At 44.2% G+C, this 19060-nt stretch overlaps 1 protein-coding gene across 1 annotated transcript in view; it reads left to right on the top strand.

The window, feature by feature from the left end:
• FKBP1B (FKBP prolyl isomerase 1B) overlaps positions 1–19060 on the top strand; it is a 40197-nt gene that overhangs the window by 16462 nt on the left and 4675 nt on the right. The window lies entirely within an intron of this gene.

Below are 19060 nucleotides of genomic sequence, written 5' to 3'. Positions count from 1 at the left end.
GCTTGCAGCCAAACGGCCATTACAGAGGGCAGCATCTCCAGCAGTACAATTCTGCACCTTGAGGTTTGTCTGGAGGTTTGTCAACCTCCAGGCAAGGCCTGGAGCTGATCTTCAGACCACAAAGATCAGTTCACTCAAAGGAAATAGCAGCGGCGGAGAACTGACTCCATGCGGCATCCTATCCCTGCGGAGTTCCATTCCCAAATTCTGCCCGCCCCAAGCACCACTTCCAAATCTCCAGGAATGCCCCAAGCTGAAGTTGGCAACCCTAGTGCCCATTTTCCTGAGAGTATGCTACATTGATTTACTTCTGAATAAACCCACAGAGTAAGTTTTATAAATCCAGGGACAAATATTTCCGTTTCAGCCCTATCTGGGGGGTTTTTGTGTGGAATGTGGTACTTCAGTAGAAATACTACACTGAGCATCCTTCATTCCAGTGTGAATTGGTTTGGGAGAAGAGATTTTGTTTCAATAATTCAGAAGAGGTCTTATCGTTGGCAGGACTGAACATTCAAAAACGCCGATACCACTTACTTTTTTTTTTTTGTCCTGTTCATTCTCGGAATTAATCCTTCTCCTAAGAAATCATTACAACACTTTAAAAAAAATTAGGCAGAATGTTTCTCAGAATAACTCGTTATAGAAGGCAATATTGCACTTTTAGTTGAAATCATAGTCCCTGACAGCCTCTGGGGATTTCATTACATTTCATACAGTGCTGTGTGCTGATGTGATTTTATTACCTTTATGCTTATTCTGGGCTTTATTTTATAGAGGCTTTTTTTTTTGGTTTTTATCTTCAAGCTTCTAGAGCGTGCCTATCCATCAAAAATGATAGCTCTGTGTGTTTGGAAACGACATTCTTATTTTCAGTTGATACTAATTTTTCACTGCGGAATACCTAATTCTAAATAGTACCTTTTTAGACTGTCCTGATTTCTTTGTTTGTTGAGTTTGTCCACTTGCCTCTGTAATATTTGAATGGCTGTACTGGGATTTTATAATGTTATTTATGCCTCTAAAAGCCAATGCGGTTGTTTAAATTGAATATTGTCCCAAAATTGCTGGCAGAATTGCTCAAATGCCCAGTGTTTTCATAGGCACCGCTGGATGTTGCGCTGTTAGTACTCGCGTGTTTTCAGCCAACGTTCTGTAGTCTTGCATTATCTTTATCCTTGAAATATTGTAATCCTTTTTCACCATGTTGTTGAATTCCCTGATCTTTCATATTTTGTTTTACATTTCTTATTCACAGCAGCATAATATCAGAACCCATGTCATCTTTAAAAAGTAAAAACGTGCCATTGTGCCATTAACTCATAGTCCATCCAACAAAAATTTACTTTCGTCAAAATGAGGTCATTTTCTTTCAGTTGGTAGATTAATATATTAAATGTTGCACTCCTGAAACTGTATATTTTAATAGATTTCATGGCTGTTTGTACTTACCCTACTTGTATATGTGGCTAACAACTGGTCCATTTTTTTTAATGTGCAGGTCAACTTAAGCTCTTTTTATTAAAGCCCCGTTATTTCAGTAGGAGAGAGTTGAGCACATGCTGAAATTTCCACTTGAATCCAAAATATATAACATTGGTTGCATTGTGTCCATTGCAATGATCTTAAGTCACATTGTCCAAAGACATGTCAAAGTAATTTTTTTTTAATTACCAGTATAGAAAAATAGTTTTGTGACACTAGGTAAACCTGAGAGAGATATGTAAGAGCTGTGAGTATGCATAACACTGCTTTCATGTGTTACGTAGACACTGCAGATATCTCAAGCATAACCTATCCTTTGGGCATGTAGAGATTCTCAGAGCCAAGCTACAAGTGATGCCTGACACAGGTTGGACACTTGTCAGCTTCCCTCAAGTTTTGATGGGAAATGTAGGCATCCTGGTCTTACAGCTTGTCTCTCCATTTAATTGAAGTTTACAGAACCCCCCCCCCCCCCACACACACACCCAGCGGAGGGGAAGGGGGACGCCCAGCGAGAGCCCGATGCTTGCAATCCCCTCCCAACCGCATGTTCTCCCTCCCATAGACTGACATTCTGTAAACTTCAATTAAATGGAGAGCCAAGCTGCAAGACTAGGATGCCTACATTTCCCATCAAAACTTGAGGGAAGCTGACAAGTGTCCAACCTGTGTCAGGCATCACTTGTAGCTTGGCTCTCAGAGGGCTGTTTTTCCTCCTTTTTTCTCCCTATCCTTTGGTTGGGTGCATGCACTCTGCAATGTATTAGACTCTGCTTGTTAGGATCTTGCATGTAGCTATAACTAGCCCACTGTTTTATTTATTTATTTATTTATTTATTTATTTATTTATTTATTTATTTATTATTAGATTTATAGTCCACTCTCCCCGCAGGCGGGCTCAGAGCAGATAACAACATCTAAAAGTTACAATAAAAGATAAAAACAACAGTATATAAGATAAAAACATCAACATTTCATTTTCAGTAAACACAGGCTCATGACGCAGCGCTCACATTGCACAATCCAACTTCAGAACCCGTGGGATGTGGGGAGGGGGGAGTTTTCCACTGGTGCAAGCAAAGGCTACTTCGTGTTGTCTGCACCCGTGGCCCTAGTTAGGATGAATGAGGCAGATAGCAAACGAGGCATATATGAGCCTCTCCATTTACAGAACTCGAGGGACAAGACGAGAAGTGGGAAGATGGGCTGGAGCTTCACAAGAACACAACTGGAAATTCTAGTGAGTGACCCATGGCTCATAGGTAGTGTACTTCTCCAAGGGCCGGCAAGAGGTATGGGAAAGTGCTACATTGCAGCACATGGGGATCCAATTCTGTGAGTATAGTGTGGACAACATAGACCAAAAATAATATTATCCCACACAGACACAAGTCTCGAGTCACCCACCCTACAGTTGTCTTTCGGCATATTCTCCATGACCTAGATCATTTGGACTGACTATCCACGCAAAACCAGATTTAAAAAAAATGCTGGCTTAATAGTGTGTTTGGAGATGGGGAAGTAGGATCATGGCGATCCTTTTCCTATCCGTGTCAAACCAATTTTGGTTTTGCTTTGGTTTTTACAGCTTTCCCTTCGCCCTTGATAAGGAAATGCTGGTGTTCTTACAGTATGTACAGTATGAGCTTATTGCTATTAATATCTCTCTCGGGGGAAGGGCAAGACTGGGCCAAATGGCATGTGTGAAAAGACATCTTGTGCTAGGAAGTGACCTGGATTTTTGGACTGAGTCACTCCTCCCCCCTATCTGTCGGGAGCTCCCCGTGCAGACACTCTGCGCGGGTTGAGATAAGCTGACGAAGATCACCAGGCTGTCTAATTGTGTTCTGGTGTTTATATTAAGCACCAGCCTAGCTTTCCACCTTCTGGTCCCATCCCACTTTAGTTCTGTAAATATTTTTACTGCTCGTATCTATTGTTGGCACAGAGGCACCAGCGGAGACGTTCTCTTAAGCCTTTCATGGCATGTGTGGCTCCGTGCCAGAGAAAGCTAAGCCTAAAACATGTCAGCCTCTTTCACTGCCTGGGGACAGATTCCTTTTTTCAGTAATAAGTGATGTCTTTCTTGAAGCCAGGCAGGAATTTCCCAAGGACAGTTTTCTACCAGACGGGCAGATGACAAGGCTAAAGAGTCCCAGGGTTCACCCATTCTGTGTACTTCTTGGAAAATTTCCTTCCAAACTTAACCTCTCCTCGGTCAATCAACGCAGGAGGCAGGTTTTTTCTTGCGGATTGTCTTCAGCGACGATGCCAAACTTCGCATCATGAAACCGTTTCCTTTGCTGTTTAATTAGCAGGTGGAATTTCAGAGCTTCTTGGTTACCCTTCCAAAGCTCCTGCAAAGCTTGAAATTACGATGTACAAGCTACCTCCAAAAGTGTATATAATTTAAGGACATCAGAAAGACTGGCAGCTGTGATTCAGCTAATTAACTGAAAAAGAAGGGAGCGTATCCCAAGATTTCACATACCTTTCAAGTCAAGGGCATTTTAAAGAGCTGGAACCAACACGGCAAAACCGCTTGGTCTTGTGAAATTCCGGCTTGAGTGTCATCCTAAAATCGAAACTGATATATTCAGACAAACAGTGTTTTATTACTTTTTGCAGATACTGGCTGCTTCCACACACGTTGGATAATCCACTTTCAATACTCTTTAGTGAACATTTGAAACTGATTTTTCATGTGTGGAACAAAAAATCCACTTCAAAAGGATTGCGAAAGTGCATTGAAAGTGCATTATTCAACGTGTGTGGAAATGGCCACTGTCTTCCTCCTCTCCCCTCAGATATTTAGGTTGGCCAGTCTTGAAACCTCGTAATCTGCAAACTTTTATTATCTTTTGCAAGCTGTCTTCTGGTAATGCTCCATCAACACAGTTAAGGTCCTACATGTCTAAAGAAGGGTTGAGAGTGATGTCTTCTGTATGAAACAGGAACGCTGTAGATGGCTCTGTGGTTGTACTGCTCTGGCTGATCATGTAGATGACCTCAGAACTGTTGCACAGTGATTGCACTTTCCCTGTTTTGCAAATTGATTATGTACAAGCAGATTGTGGATATGTGCTAGTGGAGAAACACCCAGGAGTTCTACTAGACATGTGTGTGGGTGAGTGAGTGAGTGAGTGAGTGAGTGAGTGAGTGAGTGAGTGAGTGAGTGAGTGAGTGAGTGAGTGAGTGAGTGAGTGAGTGAGTGACCCTTGTCTGCATAGTGACCCTTGTCTTCCTTGGTAGTCTTTCATCCATTTACTAACCAAGGCTGACCCTGCTTAGCTTCTGAGATCTGACAAGACCCTAGAGTTATTTTACTCTACATTAATGATCAGGTTATTCGGCTAAATTGCTGGAAATAAACTTACGGTGGTCTGGGAGACTAGGGTGGTTTGATAACCCCAGTAGATCTCTAAATTTAAAGCAATTCCTCCTGAAAGATGTTAAGAGATTTTGCTCGCTCACTTGGAGCTTCCGTAGGATGTCATGCACTCATTGTCCTCTTTCCAGGTTTTCCCCATCCGCAAGATGCAATTTCCCAAACTTGCTTTACTCTGATCTTTTTGGAAAGAATGCAGTCCATTGGGAATGGAAAGAATGGTGTTCATTTTCCTGCTGCAAAGATACTGCCCGCATCAGCACAATTTTCTTATTGCCATCCCCTTATGGGTGCCATTTTTTCCTGTTGTGCCACTGCAGGGCTTTTTTAAACCTGTAATTGCTCTTGCCCTATAGCACTATAGTAGTCTTTTGTCACTGATGTATTTCCATTTCAAATTTTAGTTCCTCTGAATGTCTAGATTTAGTTTTTTTTTAAATGACATCTTCATACTTTTTTGTTGTAGAGATTTAAGGGGAAAGGTGTGGGCAGTTTCTGCCTGGAAAGGAATGGGGAGGGGAAGCTGCAAGATGGGGGAGAGAGATACTGTTTGTATGTTGATATCACTCTATAGCACTATAATAATGTAGTGCCACATACTTATTTCAAATTTTAACATAACAGTGATGTTATATTATAACTTGACCACATAGTGATCAAGTGGAGCGCAAGTGAATGGCAAGTGAACAGGGAGGAATACACGTGAGTCTGTTCACTTGCCATTCAAGTGTGATTCATCACTTGTAGCTTGGCTCTTACAGTGCAGTCCTTAAAACCTTCTAAGCCACTTGACTTTAATGAGGTTAGTAGGGTATAACTCTGCTTCAGATTCTACTTTTTGGAATCCAGTCCATGTCCTTGGCATAGAAAAGAAATGGAGAGCTGCAAGGCTACCTTTCCTACTTCAATCTAGACAAGAGAAAGCAAGAACAAAAGAGTTAAACATAGCAGTCCTCCTTCAACACTTTTAGCATATCTGGAATATTCTCTGGTAGCGCAGGCTAGAATTTCATGTGAAATCCTAAAAACTATGACTCACTCGGCATTGTAGCTGCCTCCTCCACATCTGGGAGTCCATTAGGCTGATAAATAACTTAACCAAACAACAGCTGCTGGTAACCACAGAAATGAAAATAAAGATCACATTGAGGCAAAATGCCACCGGCTTGCATGGCATTCGGAAACATGCCTCAAGGAACGCTCAGGAATAACAATTTACATTTATATGGGGTTGGGTCTTGCCTAAGTTTTCCGCTTGTGGAAGCTACTTCCACAAGCAGAAGGGAGGGAATGTTCATTGATTCCTCTTTCCCACCTGCGGCCTGCCATGCCTCTGAAATCCCATCTCCAGATGTCAGTGGAAGTAGAAGGGGGGGGGGTACAGTGGAGGAGAGGTCTCATCTAAAATCCCCCTCCTTCTGCAAGCAAAAAATTTCTATAAATCCAAACCACTGCTATTTTTGAGTGTTTCAAGTGTGCCACGTACGTTACTTATTTACCCAGTTCTGTACCCCCTCTCTGTCAGAGAGCCTGAAGCAGTTTGCGACAACCCAAGACAAGAAAACAGCATCATAACACTAAAGTCTAAACATACAAGTCTTAAACCGACTAAAATGACAACATAATCTTAAGCAGAGTGACACTTTTCTATGCCCATTGAAGTCAATGGGTTTAGAAAGGTGTGGCTCTGCTAACGATTGCGCTGGTAGTAAGTTTTAAAACAGCAGCACTGAAAAACCACACGAATAGACTAGAGCAATCGATAAGATGCCTAAAATGGGCAATGGCAGGGGAACAAGGGGGTGGAGAAGGAAACGAAAACCATAAAAAAGATAGCTGGAATTAAATTTAAAAAAAGCAGTGGTGGAAAAGACGCCCCCCCCGCCCCCCGATAATGCAACCGCTCAGCCGCATGGAACAGACAGCAGAGAAGGCACAGTACGTGGCCTGGAGCGGTCCAATAGTTGCTGCTGCCTAAAAGGAGAGCAGGCGGCAGCCCCTCTTTGGCCAGGCAGAGGCCGTTTATCAGGGGAGGGCAACAGTGGGCATTCCTGGGGTAATGAGCAGCCGGCAGCTGCCCAAAGATGCCAACCCCTGAAACGAAGCCCTGTGCCAAACTTTCAGAGAGCTCGAATGGTTATCGCTGACAGATGTCATGGCGATTGCTGCAGCACAGTGGTTCGCACATTCGTTGAGAGTTGGGATCGTGATCTCCTGTATTAATTACGTCTCTTGGAGCAGCATCCTGGAATGGCAGGCTCTTTTCTCCTTTAATTAATAACCCGCTGTTGTTTTCAGAACTCTCAGTTCATTTCTGGCATGTTTGGGATGCTTTACTCTTGGCTCTGGATTCAGCATCCTGGTCAAAGGACCTTAGCGGCGCCTCTTCTGTCAGCATGATGCAATTTGGCATTTGGTCACCATGATCTGGCAGCGGTTGTAATAACAAGGCATGGCAGTGGTCCCTTAAAAAATGGCAGTGCTTGTATTTTTCTGCATAGCTCAAACAATCAGATCACCACTTTCTAGCGGAGGCATCTGATCACTGTTTAAATGCGTAACAGTCCAAGCGTATCCCAGCTTAACTCTTGCAGTCAAGGAATGCCAACCACTCAGGGCTTTTTTTCTTGAAAATGGTCACATGGCCGGTGGCCCCGCCCCCTGATCTCCAGACAGAGGGGAGTTTAGATTGCCATCCACGCTGCCGAGCAGCACGGAGGGCAATCTAAACTCCCCTCTGTATGGAGATCAGGGGGCAGGGCCACCAGCCATGTGACCATTTTCTCTGAGGGCAACCCACTGAGATCCACTACCTCTTTTCCCAGAAAAAAAGCCCTGCTCCTACTATATAAGTTTTATGGCTCATTTTAATCTGCAGTGGAAATCTTGTGTGAAGTGGCTGTTTAGTGAGAGCGAGAGATTCACCTAAAGGACATAGCTGGACTTTCTTTGTGGTAGCCCCCAAGGAGGCCTGTCTAAACCTGTGGGTGCAAACTTGAAGATAATATTGTACAGTATTTCTTTTCTGAGAGAAAAGAAATACTGAGAGATCTCTGTTTTTTGGTGCTACACCTCTGAAGATGCCAGCCACAGCTGCTGGCGAAACGTCAGGAACTACAATGCCAAGACCACGGCAATACAGCCCGGAAAACCCACAACAACCATATTTCTTTTCTGTTAGCATTTGGAACTTGGAAAAAATGGATTCAGTAATAAGTCTTTGTAGCACATATAAGACTAACCAGATTTGTGGTAGGGTATGAGCTTTCATGAGTCCCAGCTCCCTTCTCTAGAAGCTTTCGTGAGCAGTGGCTCATGAAAGCTCATACCCTACCACAAATTTGGTTAGTCTCAGGGCTTTTTTCTGGGAAAAGAGGTGGTGGAACTCAGTGGGTTGCCCTCGGAGAAAATGGTCACATGGCTGGTGGCCTCACCCCCTGATCTCTAGACAGAGGGGAGTTTAGATTGCCCTCCACGCTCGCGGAGGGCAGTCTAAACTCTGTCTGGAGATCAGGGGGCGGGGCCACCAGCCATGTGACCATTTTCAAGAGGTTCCAGAACTCCATTCCCCCGCGTTCCAGCTGAAAAAAAGCCCTGGTTAGTCTTATAGGTGCTACTGGACTCTTGCCATTTTCTACTGCTACAGACAAACACGGCTACCCATCTTGATAAGTCTTTGATACATTTTTAGATACTAGTCTATTTATATAACCTTTTCATATAAATTTCATAAGTACATTAAGGAAAAAACCCAAAGTTTTGAGAAGAGTAGAGTGTGAAGAAAGTAAGCTAGGATATAAGGGGGTGATCGCCATGGTTGGAATCTGCCTCGAGTCCCAGGGAGAAATGAAAATAACCGTTCAGAAGGAATGGCGAGTATGACATCGCACGCTAGATGACATCAGTGGCTTTTCTGGGGGCACCTCCTTTGTCCTGTCGGAGTCATGTTGTGGTCATGTGAATGAGCCCTGCAGAATCCCCCCCTTCATTCTTTCTCTCCCCTCTTGTTTTATTCATGTTTTCTTTTTTTTTCAAACTGGGAGAAGATTAAAATGATTTTTCTTTGTGGAGGCATAATTTGAATATGACTTCGCCAAACCGAATTTGAATGCAAAGTAAGCTGACATCATTCTTTCTTTCTCCCACATAGTCTGGTTCTATTGATGCAGAAATGAACATGATACGAGTCAGCGAGAATATGAGAACCAGTTTTCAACCAATATCGGCCATCCAGTGCCAAAATGGGTCAGAAGCTCGCCATGCTAAATGGCTCAAAACGTTACGGGTATTTTGCTCTTACGGTGAATTATGTTTCATGGAACATGATCTAAAGTATCTGAAAAGCTGCCACCTAATCCAATCACATCCCCTTCTCAGTACTAAAATGCCCTTCCCATAGGCCTTTGGTAATGTTAATTATGGAAACATTATCCTGTGCTGCCAGATGGGCAGCCGAACTCTCCAAAGCAAGGCTGTCAAAGCCTCCGCACTGTCTTAAATCACTACGTGCTACATGGAGCAAAAGAGAACCTAGGAGGGAGCTCTAACTTGCAAACCTTGCAAAAACTTACGCTCAGCGCCTGTTTGTGTCAGAGATGACAGGCAAGTCTGAAATTTGAAGCCATATTGGGTTGTAAAAGGCCTGATTGGCTTACGGCAGTGGCTATTAATAGCAGGTGGCAGAAAAAGCAGGCCCAAAACTACAAGGTGCAGTGTGCTCCATTGCCTATGCAAGGTCCAATCAAGATCTTCAGCAGGGCATGAGAATTCCACTGGGAAAGTAGTGAATTGATCCTGCCCCTTGCAAATGTATATCGGTCACGCATGTGCCCAGAATAAAGTCAAATGATGAGAATCATTGTAGTATTAGATATACTGTGATTCGAAACTGCAGTAGCTCTATTAGGAGTTTTGGAGATGTTCATTCTGTCTTGTGAAAGATTCCCCCCCCACCCCTGCGTTGTTTAGTCATGAATCTGCCCAGGTCACGTACAGAGTAGAGATGGCATCTCTTTTTTATATATCAAGAGGACTAGGCAGGAGAGAAAGCTGGACCTTCCCCACTACTTCCCACCATAGTTTTTTCCAAACGAGGCTCACTTCTGGTATTGCTATGGTTACCACCCTCCAGACGGGACCTGGCCGTTTCCACACACGTTGAATAATCCACTTTCAATACGCTTTAGTGAACATTTGTAACTGATTTTCCATGTGTGGAACAAAAAATCCACTTCTAAAGGATAACTAAAGCGTATTGAAAGTGGATTATTCAATGTGTGTGGAAACGGCCCTGGAGTTCTCCTGAAATTACAACTGATGTCCAGACCGGAGATATCAGTTCTTCTAGAGAAAAGGGCTGCTTCAGAGGGCAAATTCTATAGACTCTAGGAGAAATCCCTCCCCAAATTCTCCCCCCCCCTCCACCTCCAGAGCTCCAGGATTTTCCCAGAACTATCAGCGTCCACCATCAAGTATTGTGTGAATCCAAGTAACTTTCATTTGCATTAAAGGGCTCTTTGGATCCATACCACCGGAGAGATGACCAGCTATCCTACCACTTTCATATCAAGCTGCAGTGTCAGAAGCTTTGATCTAAGCTGCAATAGAGAAGGATGGAAATATATCTTTGAATGACCCAAGACAAAACTGAGATTTTTCTAGACGATTCCTTTGAAACACAGGAAATGTATAGCTCTTGTTACTCTTCTGTTGGTTGGAACCCAGGCATTGATCTTTAAGACAGACCTTCTGTTGTGGTGATGTAACATATGACCAGCACTCAAGAAATACATTATTTAATCATGGTGTGTGTGAGTGAGTGTGTGTGTGAATTTTATTCATCCAGCATATTGACAGCATTATTAGTGCTGTGTGGAATAGAGTTGTGCGAATGTAGGTACCTATTCGTGGCTTGAATAGTAATGAGCAGTACATGCGTAAGACTGCAGGGGAAATGCAGTCTTATGCAATTTTAAACGTTTTTGTGGGAGGACTATTTTTGATTACTTGAAATCCTTCTTTCAAGGCAGAGGAATCCACTGCTGATCTATACAAGAATGTAAATGTTTGTGTATTCTCTTACAAAAAAATGGCGAACACCAGCAGGGCTTTTTTTCTGGGAAAAGAGGTGGTGGAACTCAGGACTGCACAATGACATCACTTGGGTCAGTGGGAACAAGGGGGGAGTTATTTAAAGTTTAAATCGCCCTTGGCAAAAATGGTCACATGACCAGTGCCCCCCCCCTAATCTCCAGACAGAGGGGAGTTTAGATTGTCCTCTGCAGCATGGAGGACAATCTAAACTCCCCTCTGTCTGGAGATCAGGGGGTGGGGCCACCGGCCATGTGACCATTTTTAAGAGGTGCCGGAAGTCCGTTCCACCGCATTCCTGCTGAAAAAAAGCCCTGAACACCAGTAAGATTTCCCCTGCATCCCCAGCAACGTCTGCAGTAGTACCCTGTCATTTCATTAACCCTTAGTGTATTTTTAAACTCCCTTTCCCTCTTTGTGAAGCCTGGGCCCAGTGAATGGTATGAAACTTTCAGAGGGACTGCAGCTTCACTGAAGCTAAGCAGGGATAGATGTTATCAGTAATCTGTAAAGGATACTGCCGGGAACCCTGCGGGAAAGCAGAGCAGGAATAATAAATAATTTAAAACACAAGTTGTTTGAAGTCTTTTTCCAATACACCTCCCCTATTTTAAACGGGGGCGGGGGGAATCCGGGCTAAACTATACAGAGCTGTCCTTAAATATTAATCTTTCCTGATCATTGGTCATGTGGATCTGTACCACAAAAGGGATACAGGGCAGGTGGTGCTGAACCTTTATTTTTATTTACTTCATTTATACCCCGCCTTTCTCCCCATACAAAGCTGCTTATATCATTCTCTCTTCCATTTTATCCTCACAACAACCCTACAAGGTAGGTTAGATTAAGAGGAAGTGATTGGCTTAAGGTCACCTTGTAAACTTCCATAGCAGAACAGGGATTCAAACCAGAGTCTCCCAGTGGACCGAGAAGACTTCCTCTCCTCAAATACTAGAACTCAAAGGCATCCCATGCAGCTGATGGGCAGTAGATTCAGGATGAATAAGAGGAAATACGTCTTTACTCAATTTGCTGTCAGAGGATATAGTGGCCACAGGCATAGATAGCATTAAAAGAGCATTAGGCAGATTCATGGAGGGTAGAGCGGAACTAGAAGTGACGAAAGGCACAGGTTGGACACTTGTCAGCTTCCCTCGTTTTGATGGGAAATGTAGGCAGCTTGGTGGAATGTTGGACAAGTGACAGTTGAAAAGTCCATTGGACAGCAGTCAGAGAGCGAAGCTGCGAGATCAGGACGCCTACATTTCCCATCAAAACTTGAGGGAAGCAGACAAGTGTCCAATCTGTGCCTTTTGTCACTTGTAGTTCCGCTCTAAGTCTATCAGCAGTTCCTAGCCATGGTGACTAAATGGAACGTCCACATTCAGAGGCAGCAGGGCCGGATCTAGGGTTGCCGGCGCCCAGGGCAAGCCAAGTCCAGCCTCGCACGTGCGCTTCCGGCACTGCGTGGTGACATCACCATGCACTGCGGAGCACGCTGCCCCGCGCAGCAGGCCAGCTGCCCTGGTGCACTATGGAGCTGGCAGTGGCAGCGCAGGTGGCTGGGAGGCCACCTGTGCCGTTTGCCTGCCCTGCTGAGGGGGCAGCCGGCTTGCCGCGGGCCCCCTGTCCTGCAGGGCAGGTGAATGGTGCAGGTGGCCTCCCAGCCACCCACGCTGCTGCCGCCAGCTTTGTGGCGTGCTGGGGCAGCCGGCTTGCTGCGCGGGTGGCACACTGATGGGGCGGCAGGCTTGCCACATACCCCCTGCTCTCACGGCAGGCGAATAGCACAGGCGGGTTCCCATTGCCCTCTGCTCAGCCACCCGCACACTCCTGGGGGCTGGCAGCTGTGCCCAGCACCCCCTCTTTGACGGTGCCGAGGGCAAACTACCCCCCTTGCCCCCCCGTCGATCCGGCCCTGAGAGGCAGTAAACCTCTGAATATCAGTGCCAGAAAGCAACATCGGGGGAAGGCCTCAGCCTCTATGCCCTTGATGTTGGCCCTCCAAAATAACTAATTGGCCAATATGTGCGACAGGATGCTGGACAAGATAGACTACTGGTCCGATCCAGCCCAGCTCTTACATTTTTTTAAGTAGAAGACTTTAGTCCAGCACTGTAACCATACTGGCGCTCAGTCTTCTCACCTGGGACATTTCCCTCCTACCATTCATCTCCTGAAGTTATTTTTCTCCTAGCCAGGCTCCAGTACTGGAAGTGCGTCCTCTGTAGGAGAAAAGTAGTGGGGGGCAGCTATGGATGGATGGAGGTGGGTGGGAGTAGTAAGCTGGAGGAGGGTTACTACACCCATCACCCATCATTTAGCCCAGTGTTTCCCTGGGTACCGTCATACTCTGGAAGTGGGTCACAGGCCAGCCCTTCCTAATGGCTGCCCCTGGTTTTTACGTTGCTGTCTTTCCTCTTCCTCCATACCAGCCTTTCACATACTTGCTTCCTTCACCCTTTGCAAGTATAATGATGGGGGAAAGCCCTCCAGCAACTAGTAACTCTATAGGTATACCACATTTTCCTATGTAGAATACTATTTCTGTGAAAAAAAATCATGTGTAGGGGTTCCTATAAGAACTAACTTCAGTACAAAATTTGAGGCAAAGTTTGACTTCCATTTTGGAAACTCAGAGCCAAGCTACAAGTGACACCTGACACAGGTTGGACACTTGTCAGCTTCCCTCAAGTTTTGATGGGAAATGTAGGCGTCCTGGTCTTGCAGCTTGGCTCTCCGACTGCTGTCCAGTGGACTTTTCAACTGTCACTTGTCCAACATTCCGCCAAGCTGCCTACATTTCCCATCAAAACTTGAGGGAAGCTGACCAGTGTCCAACTAGTGTCAGGCGTCACTTGTAGTTTGGCTCTAAGACCTGATACTGGAAACGGTATCTTCAATATCGTACCTTAGTTGGTATTTTTTTCTTCTTCACTGCACATGCAAGTTGATTGATAAAGAATCAAGTAAAAGGTGTCTTGATGGTTTCTAGAGTTTTTTAGAATCTTAAAGGGGATTAGAAGAAGAAGAGGGTGCTCAAAGACAGGCGCGTAGTCCCCACACTCAAAGGCTGTGCACTTTGAGATGTCACTTGCCTTAGGTTCATATGAGGATGTGACGCTTGTTGATTTCTCAGAAACTTATGGTTGGACCCTGCAGAAAGTGAAATGCTGGACCGGATAGGCGCCAAGGTCACACTTCGCCTAGTGCACCAGAAGACCTTGGGCCAACTCTGGATGGGTCACTGTATGAAGTAAATTTGGACTTTTGGGCCACCATATCCAAAAGGCTGGGAACCACTGGTTTAGCCCCCACTAGGGAAATATCATAGGCTTGGCCTGTGAACGAGGCAAAATCTGATGAGGCAGATGGAAGCCCTGTCAGGCTGAGGAGTTCCCAATCTGCACTGACTTCAGCTGCTCTGGCATGCTATACTTTGGTATTTATATGTGTTATAAACTAACCAGTATTTCTGCCAGATGTTTCTCTACTGACTTCCCTTGCAGATTTCTTTTTTTCCAGTGATGCTGAGTATGACGGCACCAGCTATTATCTTACCACTATACATAATGCAGCCATCTGATTCAGCCTGCATAATGCAAAGTCAATCTTTCCAGAATGTATTGTGGTTTGCCACTCGCTGTTTGATTTTGGTTTCTGAGAGCTGGCAGTCAGTGTTCTCTGCCCAACTGAAAGATGTGGCTTTATTGCCTGAGAGGCTGAGCTAAAGCCCTTAATTCTAATTTGCCTTAAATGATGAGCGAGGATATTTTTATGCGATGCTCCGTTTCTTCAGAACTCGTTTGCTTGCTGCACCAGTTAACTGGCTCCATTTCCTATGTCAAACGACGTGTGCTTTTAGTGGGTATCGAATTATCCTGAATCTTTTGCACACAGCATTAACACGGGATGAACTTAACGCCAGTTACTCAAAGGATGCCACTTTCACGTTGAGAATGGAATTACACTTCACTTGTTGTTCTGCAGTTCTTTTTTTCCTGATGGCTTTCATGTACCAAATACAACTTACAGGTTATACCTGCTTCTGATCAGACTGTGCACATTTTGGCCTGTCTGTGACACTTTAGAAGGGCTCTAAGGACGCACAGTTTGCATCTGCAAAGGTTTCCTTTTGTCAGGATCGTGCCTTCTGATACGAACTCAAAACTTCCCACTGTCAGATGAATGGGAAAAAGATGCCAGTTTTTGTATATTTGGGGAGAAAAACGACTGGGAAGACAGTTCTAAGTGGACGAATGCCCATGATGGAAAGGGTTCAACAAGTCCTGTCCATCCTCACACCTATGGTTGCCAACCTGCATGAGGAAATTGCCACCTTGGAGCGTGGGCTCTGTGGCTTCTCATCTCTCCTGAACTCCCTCCCTTCTTCAAACTCTGCCACCGTTCCCCTTCACTCCCAACGTCTGCATTTTCAAAATGGTTTCAGGCTGTTTGGCTTCCATTTTTTCGGCGCCTTTTCTGGGAACACCCTTTCCCGCAGTCCCTGAAAAGGCGCCAAAAAAACCTGAAGCCAAACAGCCTGCAACCATTTTGAAAACAGAGATGTCTGTTTCCCAAGTTTGGTGACTGTGTCGTCCCTTTAAGGATGTGTGGAAACATCCTTCATTTGGAAGCTAAAAGAGCTTAGATCAGGTTCCTTGCAAGTGGTGGCCATTGGCCATGTGGAGACTGGAGTCCTAGACTAAAAAGATTTCTCAGGAAGCTGGGACCTTCTAAGTTAGAGAGCCTGCCTTAGCAGAACATTTATCTAGGGCACATACAGAGGGAGACACAGTATTTGTATGCATTTCTTTTTGGATCCCTTGCTCAGATCCGTTGCTGGGCTTCAAAGTATGAGTGTGAACATTTTTTTCCCTTTTCTTAATAAATGTTTATTTAAATTCTTAAATACTGGTAGCTGCTCCTTGAACCGCATAGACTTCCACTGCTCAGCCATGCTATTTAAATGGGTACCACGAGAAAGGGTGGCCTGTTGGCAATTATCTAATTCCCAGTGGTGCACAAGTCCAGCAAACAGTCCCTGTGGTAACCAGATGCTGGATACCAGGAGACTGGCCACAAGGCAAAGCCTCAGAGTGGCAAGACTGCGCAGGGTACCCGGGAGTATTGGCCTTCCACGCAGGGATTCCTACAAAGGCCAAGTGGTGGCAGTGGGTACAAGAGAAAAGGAGTGAAAACTCCTCTAGTAGTTGGGGGTGCTCTGGATGGGTGGCATGAGCTGGGCGGAGACTTGGAGTGCCACTGGTTAGCCCCCTGACTCCTCAAAAGTCCAGAAGAGGCAGTGACCATAGGTCAATGGACTATTCCACCACATCCCATATAATGCCTCCCAGCATGGACTCCCCCCCCCCCCAGAGCAGTATGTCTACATAGACGGTTGCATTATGCCCATAGAGAGTATAAAGTATAAAGCAATGCAGCCGTGTTCATTAATCTAACTCCAGATTCTGTGTGTTTTTCAAGGAAAAAGACACAAGAACAGTGCAGATGTATTTTTCAGTAGTTCTGGAACAATCTTGTTGGCAGCACTGGAATCCGAAGCGTGGATTTGTAAAGCCGCTTCCGATTCAGGAAGCAGGCAGACCAAGTTGGTCCATGATCACTTTGTGCCCTTGGTTGAAGGGGCTGTGAGGTGGTTTCAGCAGTTGGCCAGATTCCAGTTTTCAACTTAGGGCTATATAAAGGGCTTTTAGCAATTGCTTGATTAAAATGTAGACTCACTTTGAATATCGAGATCTGGGTGAATGGCCCCTTCCCATTCCAGCATATTTACACAATTCGCACAGAATGACTCACCCTGGTCAAAGTTTTTGTGAGTCTTTCCTTTATGTCCATTAAGCAAGAGAAATTCTCCACAGAGAGCTGTAGGCAATAATTATGGGATTACCCATATTACATACAGTTAAAATAGATCATTTGTGACACAAATGTTTTATCCATCAACTTTCCCCCATTTGGCATGGTGGAAAACCTAAAGTTACCTGTATGGTTTTCTAAAGAGACTAGCAAGTGTTGGTTGGCTCTTAAATAAGTATCATTTGATTTCTCTCTTCTGTCCAGCAGAAATGTGCTTGGCCTGCACCTGTCAAAATAAACAACTGCCATTTCCCCTCATTATTCATTTGATAAGACCCAGGGTGACAAAACCAAGCTAGAAACAAGCAGCAAACCGACACTTTTCACCTCAGTCTCTCAAAGTACATTTGAAATGTCAATATGCTCCCCTCATGAAAATGGCATTTGATGATTTGTGACCACGAGACAGAAATATGATGGCAGGGGGTGGAAGGATGAGGATCTTCTTTCAAAGTCCCAATGACACTACTGTTGTGCACCAATATTACTATGCTCATTGTATAGGACATATATAGTAAAATGGAGACCCTGCGTGCTCTTAGACCTCCTTGAATTTAAATGATAATATTGTGGTATAATTATTACATTATTCAGGGGGGAAAGGCCTTAGACGCTGGGCGAATGCCTTAATAGTACTCTGTACACTCCAGTAAGACATAAAAAGACGTAAAAAGCAAACTACAAGGGATTCAGATAGCTCAGCACTATGTGGTGTCTGCTGTTTATATGGTAAGCTCGCTGTGTGGATACAGCATTGTTCGTCAAACAAATTAACTCTACACAAGACAAAGCCTGCCTTTATATTGCTACCATGTGGTGAAAATGCAAAAGCATTTATGAAAATGCTTAACTTTATAAGCCTTTTCCGTTTGCAGAAATGTCCCTGTCATTTGTATTGATTAGGATTATATTTGAAAGTTAACTACGTTGAGATAACAACCTCTGAGGGTCTGTATGAAATAGACGTTTCCTATTTATATTTTTAAGTGTATATTTTTATAAATTATAGCATTGCCTCTTTGTTAATCTGAACAATTCTAATTTGTTTTCTTTTCACATTGGAAAGTAGAAACCCACATTATAACGTTAGTAACCACTGCTCATTTTGTCATCTTGTTTAGTGCGTTATGTGATATATTGAGATCCCCAGTAAACTAAAAATGAAAAACTATTGTTATGAATTATTCACTCCAGGGGTTTAAAAAAAAATTATTCTACGTGTGCTTGTATCATCTTGTTCTTCTAATAGACACTGAGCAACTTGTTTGTCTGTAACTAGATAGCCTTGTGCAGACTGCCCTGGTTGCCAATTTGTCTGGATGACTCTAAGCAGGCAACCACATTGCTGGGAGGGTTACGTAATTGTAAAAAATTTGTCACTCATTCATAGCCTGGGATTTGAAGGATAAGAGTAGTCCCATTATAGCATAGCAGGAGCTAGAGGGCTAGGTAAATCAGTGAATCAAACACACACAAATTAATGCATACAGTGTCTTAGGCTGCGTCCACACATTGTTGGATTTTGTGTCACCGTTACACTGTAGCAATCATTTGCAGTTGTATTTTCCTGTGTGGCCATGACAATCCAGTTGTGAATGAGTTTTGTAGCGCACTGATAATACAGTATCTAATAACGTGTAGACTTGGTATCAGATGAACATAGGCTGGATGGAGAATTCTAGACCTTTCCATCACCCCCTAAAATAACAACAGGATCACCTCACATCTGTGGAGACCTTCATGGGTTACCTCAGATAACTTCCCCAACCTAACCTTTAAAGAACGAGTGTGTTTGTTTGTTTTGACTGAGCCATCGGGTTGCCTAGTTCCCCCTCCCCCAAGACTCGTGTGTCAGAGCCTGGTAATAGCACATTGAATAGCAGTACTAATGGTAGTGTTTTCACTCACCGACACTGTTAGGCATTGTACCACATGATATCTGTGAAATATATGTAGCTTCAATCATATGATTTTGAAGAGATGGACTAGCCACCACACAAAACCTTTAAAAAATAAAAATTGACTATGCGCTAAATATAAAACGAGATGTTAGTGCTAGATTATTGCTTTCCATCTCCAATCTGCCTCTCTGGTAGTTACTACAAGCTGGCGTGTACAGAAGTCTTACAAGAGCAATCTAATACAGGACCAGCGTCAGGCCCCGACAGGCAGCCATTTGCCATTTTTGTTACATGGACATTCTGGGTTTGACTGGAA

The sequence above is a fragment of the Eublepharis macularius genome, chromosome 1, assembly GCF_028583425.1.
Source record: "Eublepharis macularius isolate TG4126 chromosome 1, MPM_Emac_v1.0, whole genome shotgun sequence".
Classification (NCBI taxonomy): domain Eukaryota; kingdom Metazoa; phylum Chordata; class Lepidosauria; order Squamata; family Eublepharidae; genus Eublepharis; species Eublepharis macularius.
Note: the sequence above shows the minus strand (reverse complement) of the source record. Positions and strands in the feature narration are given on the sequence as shown.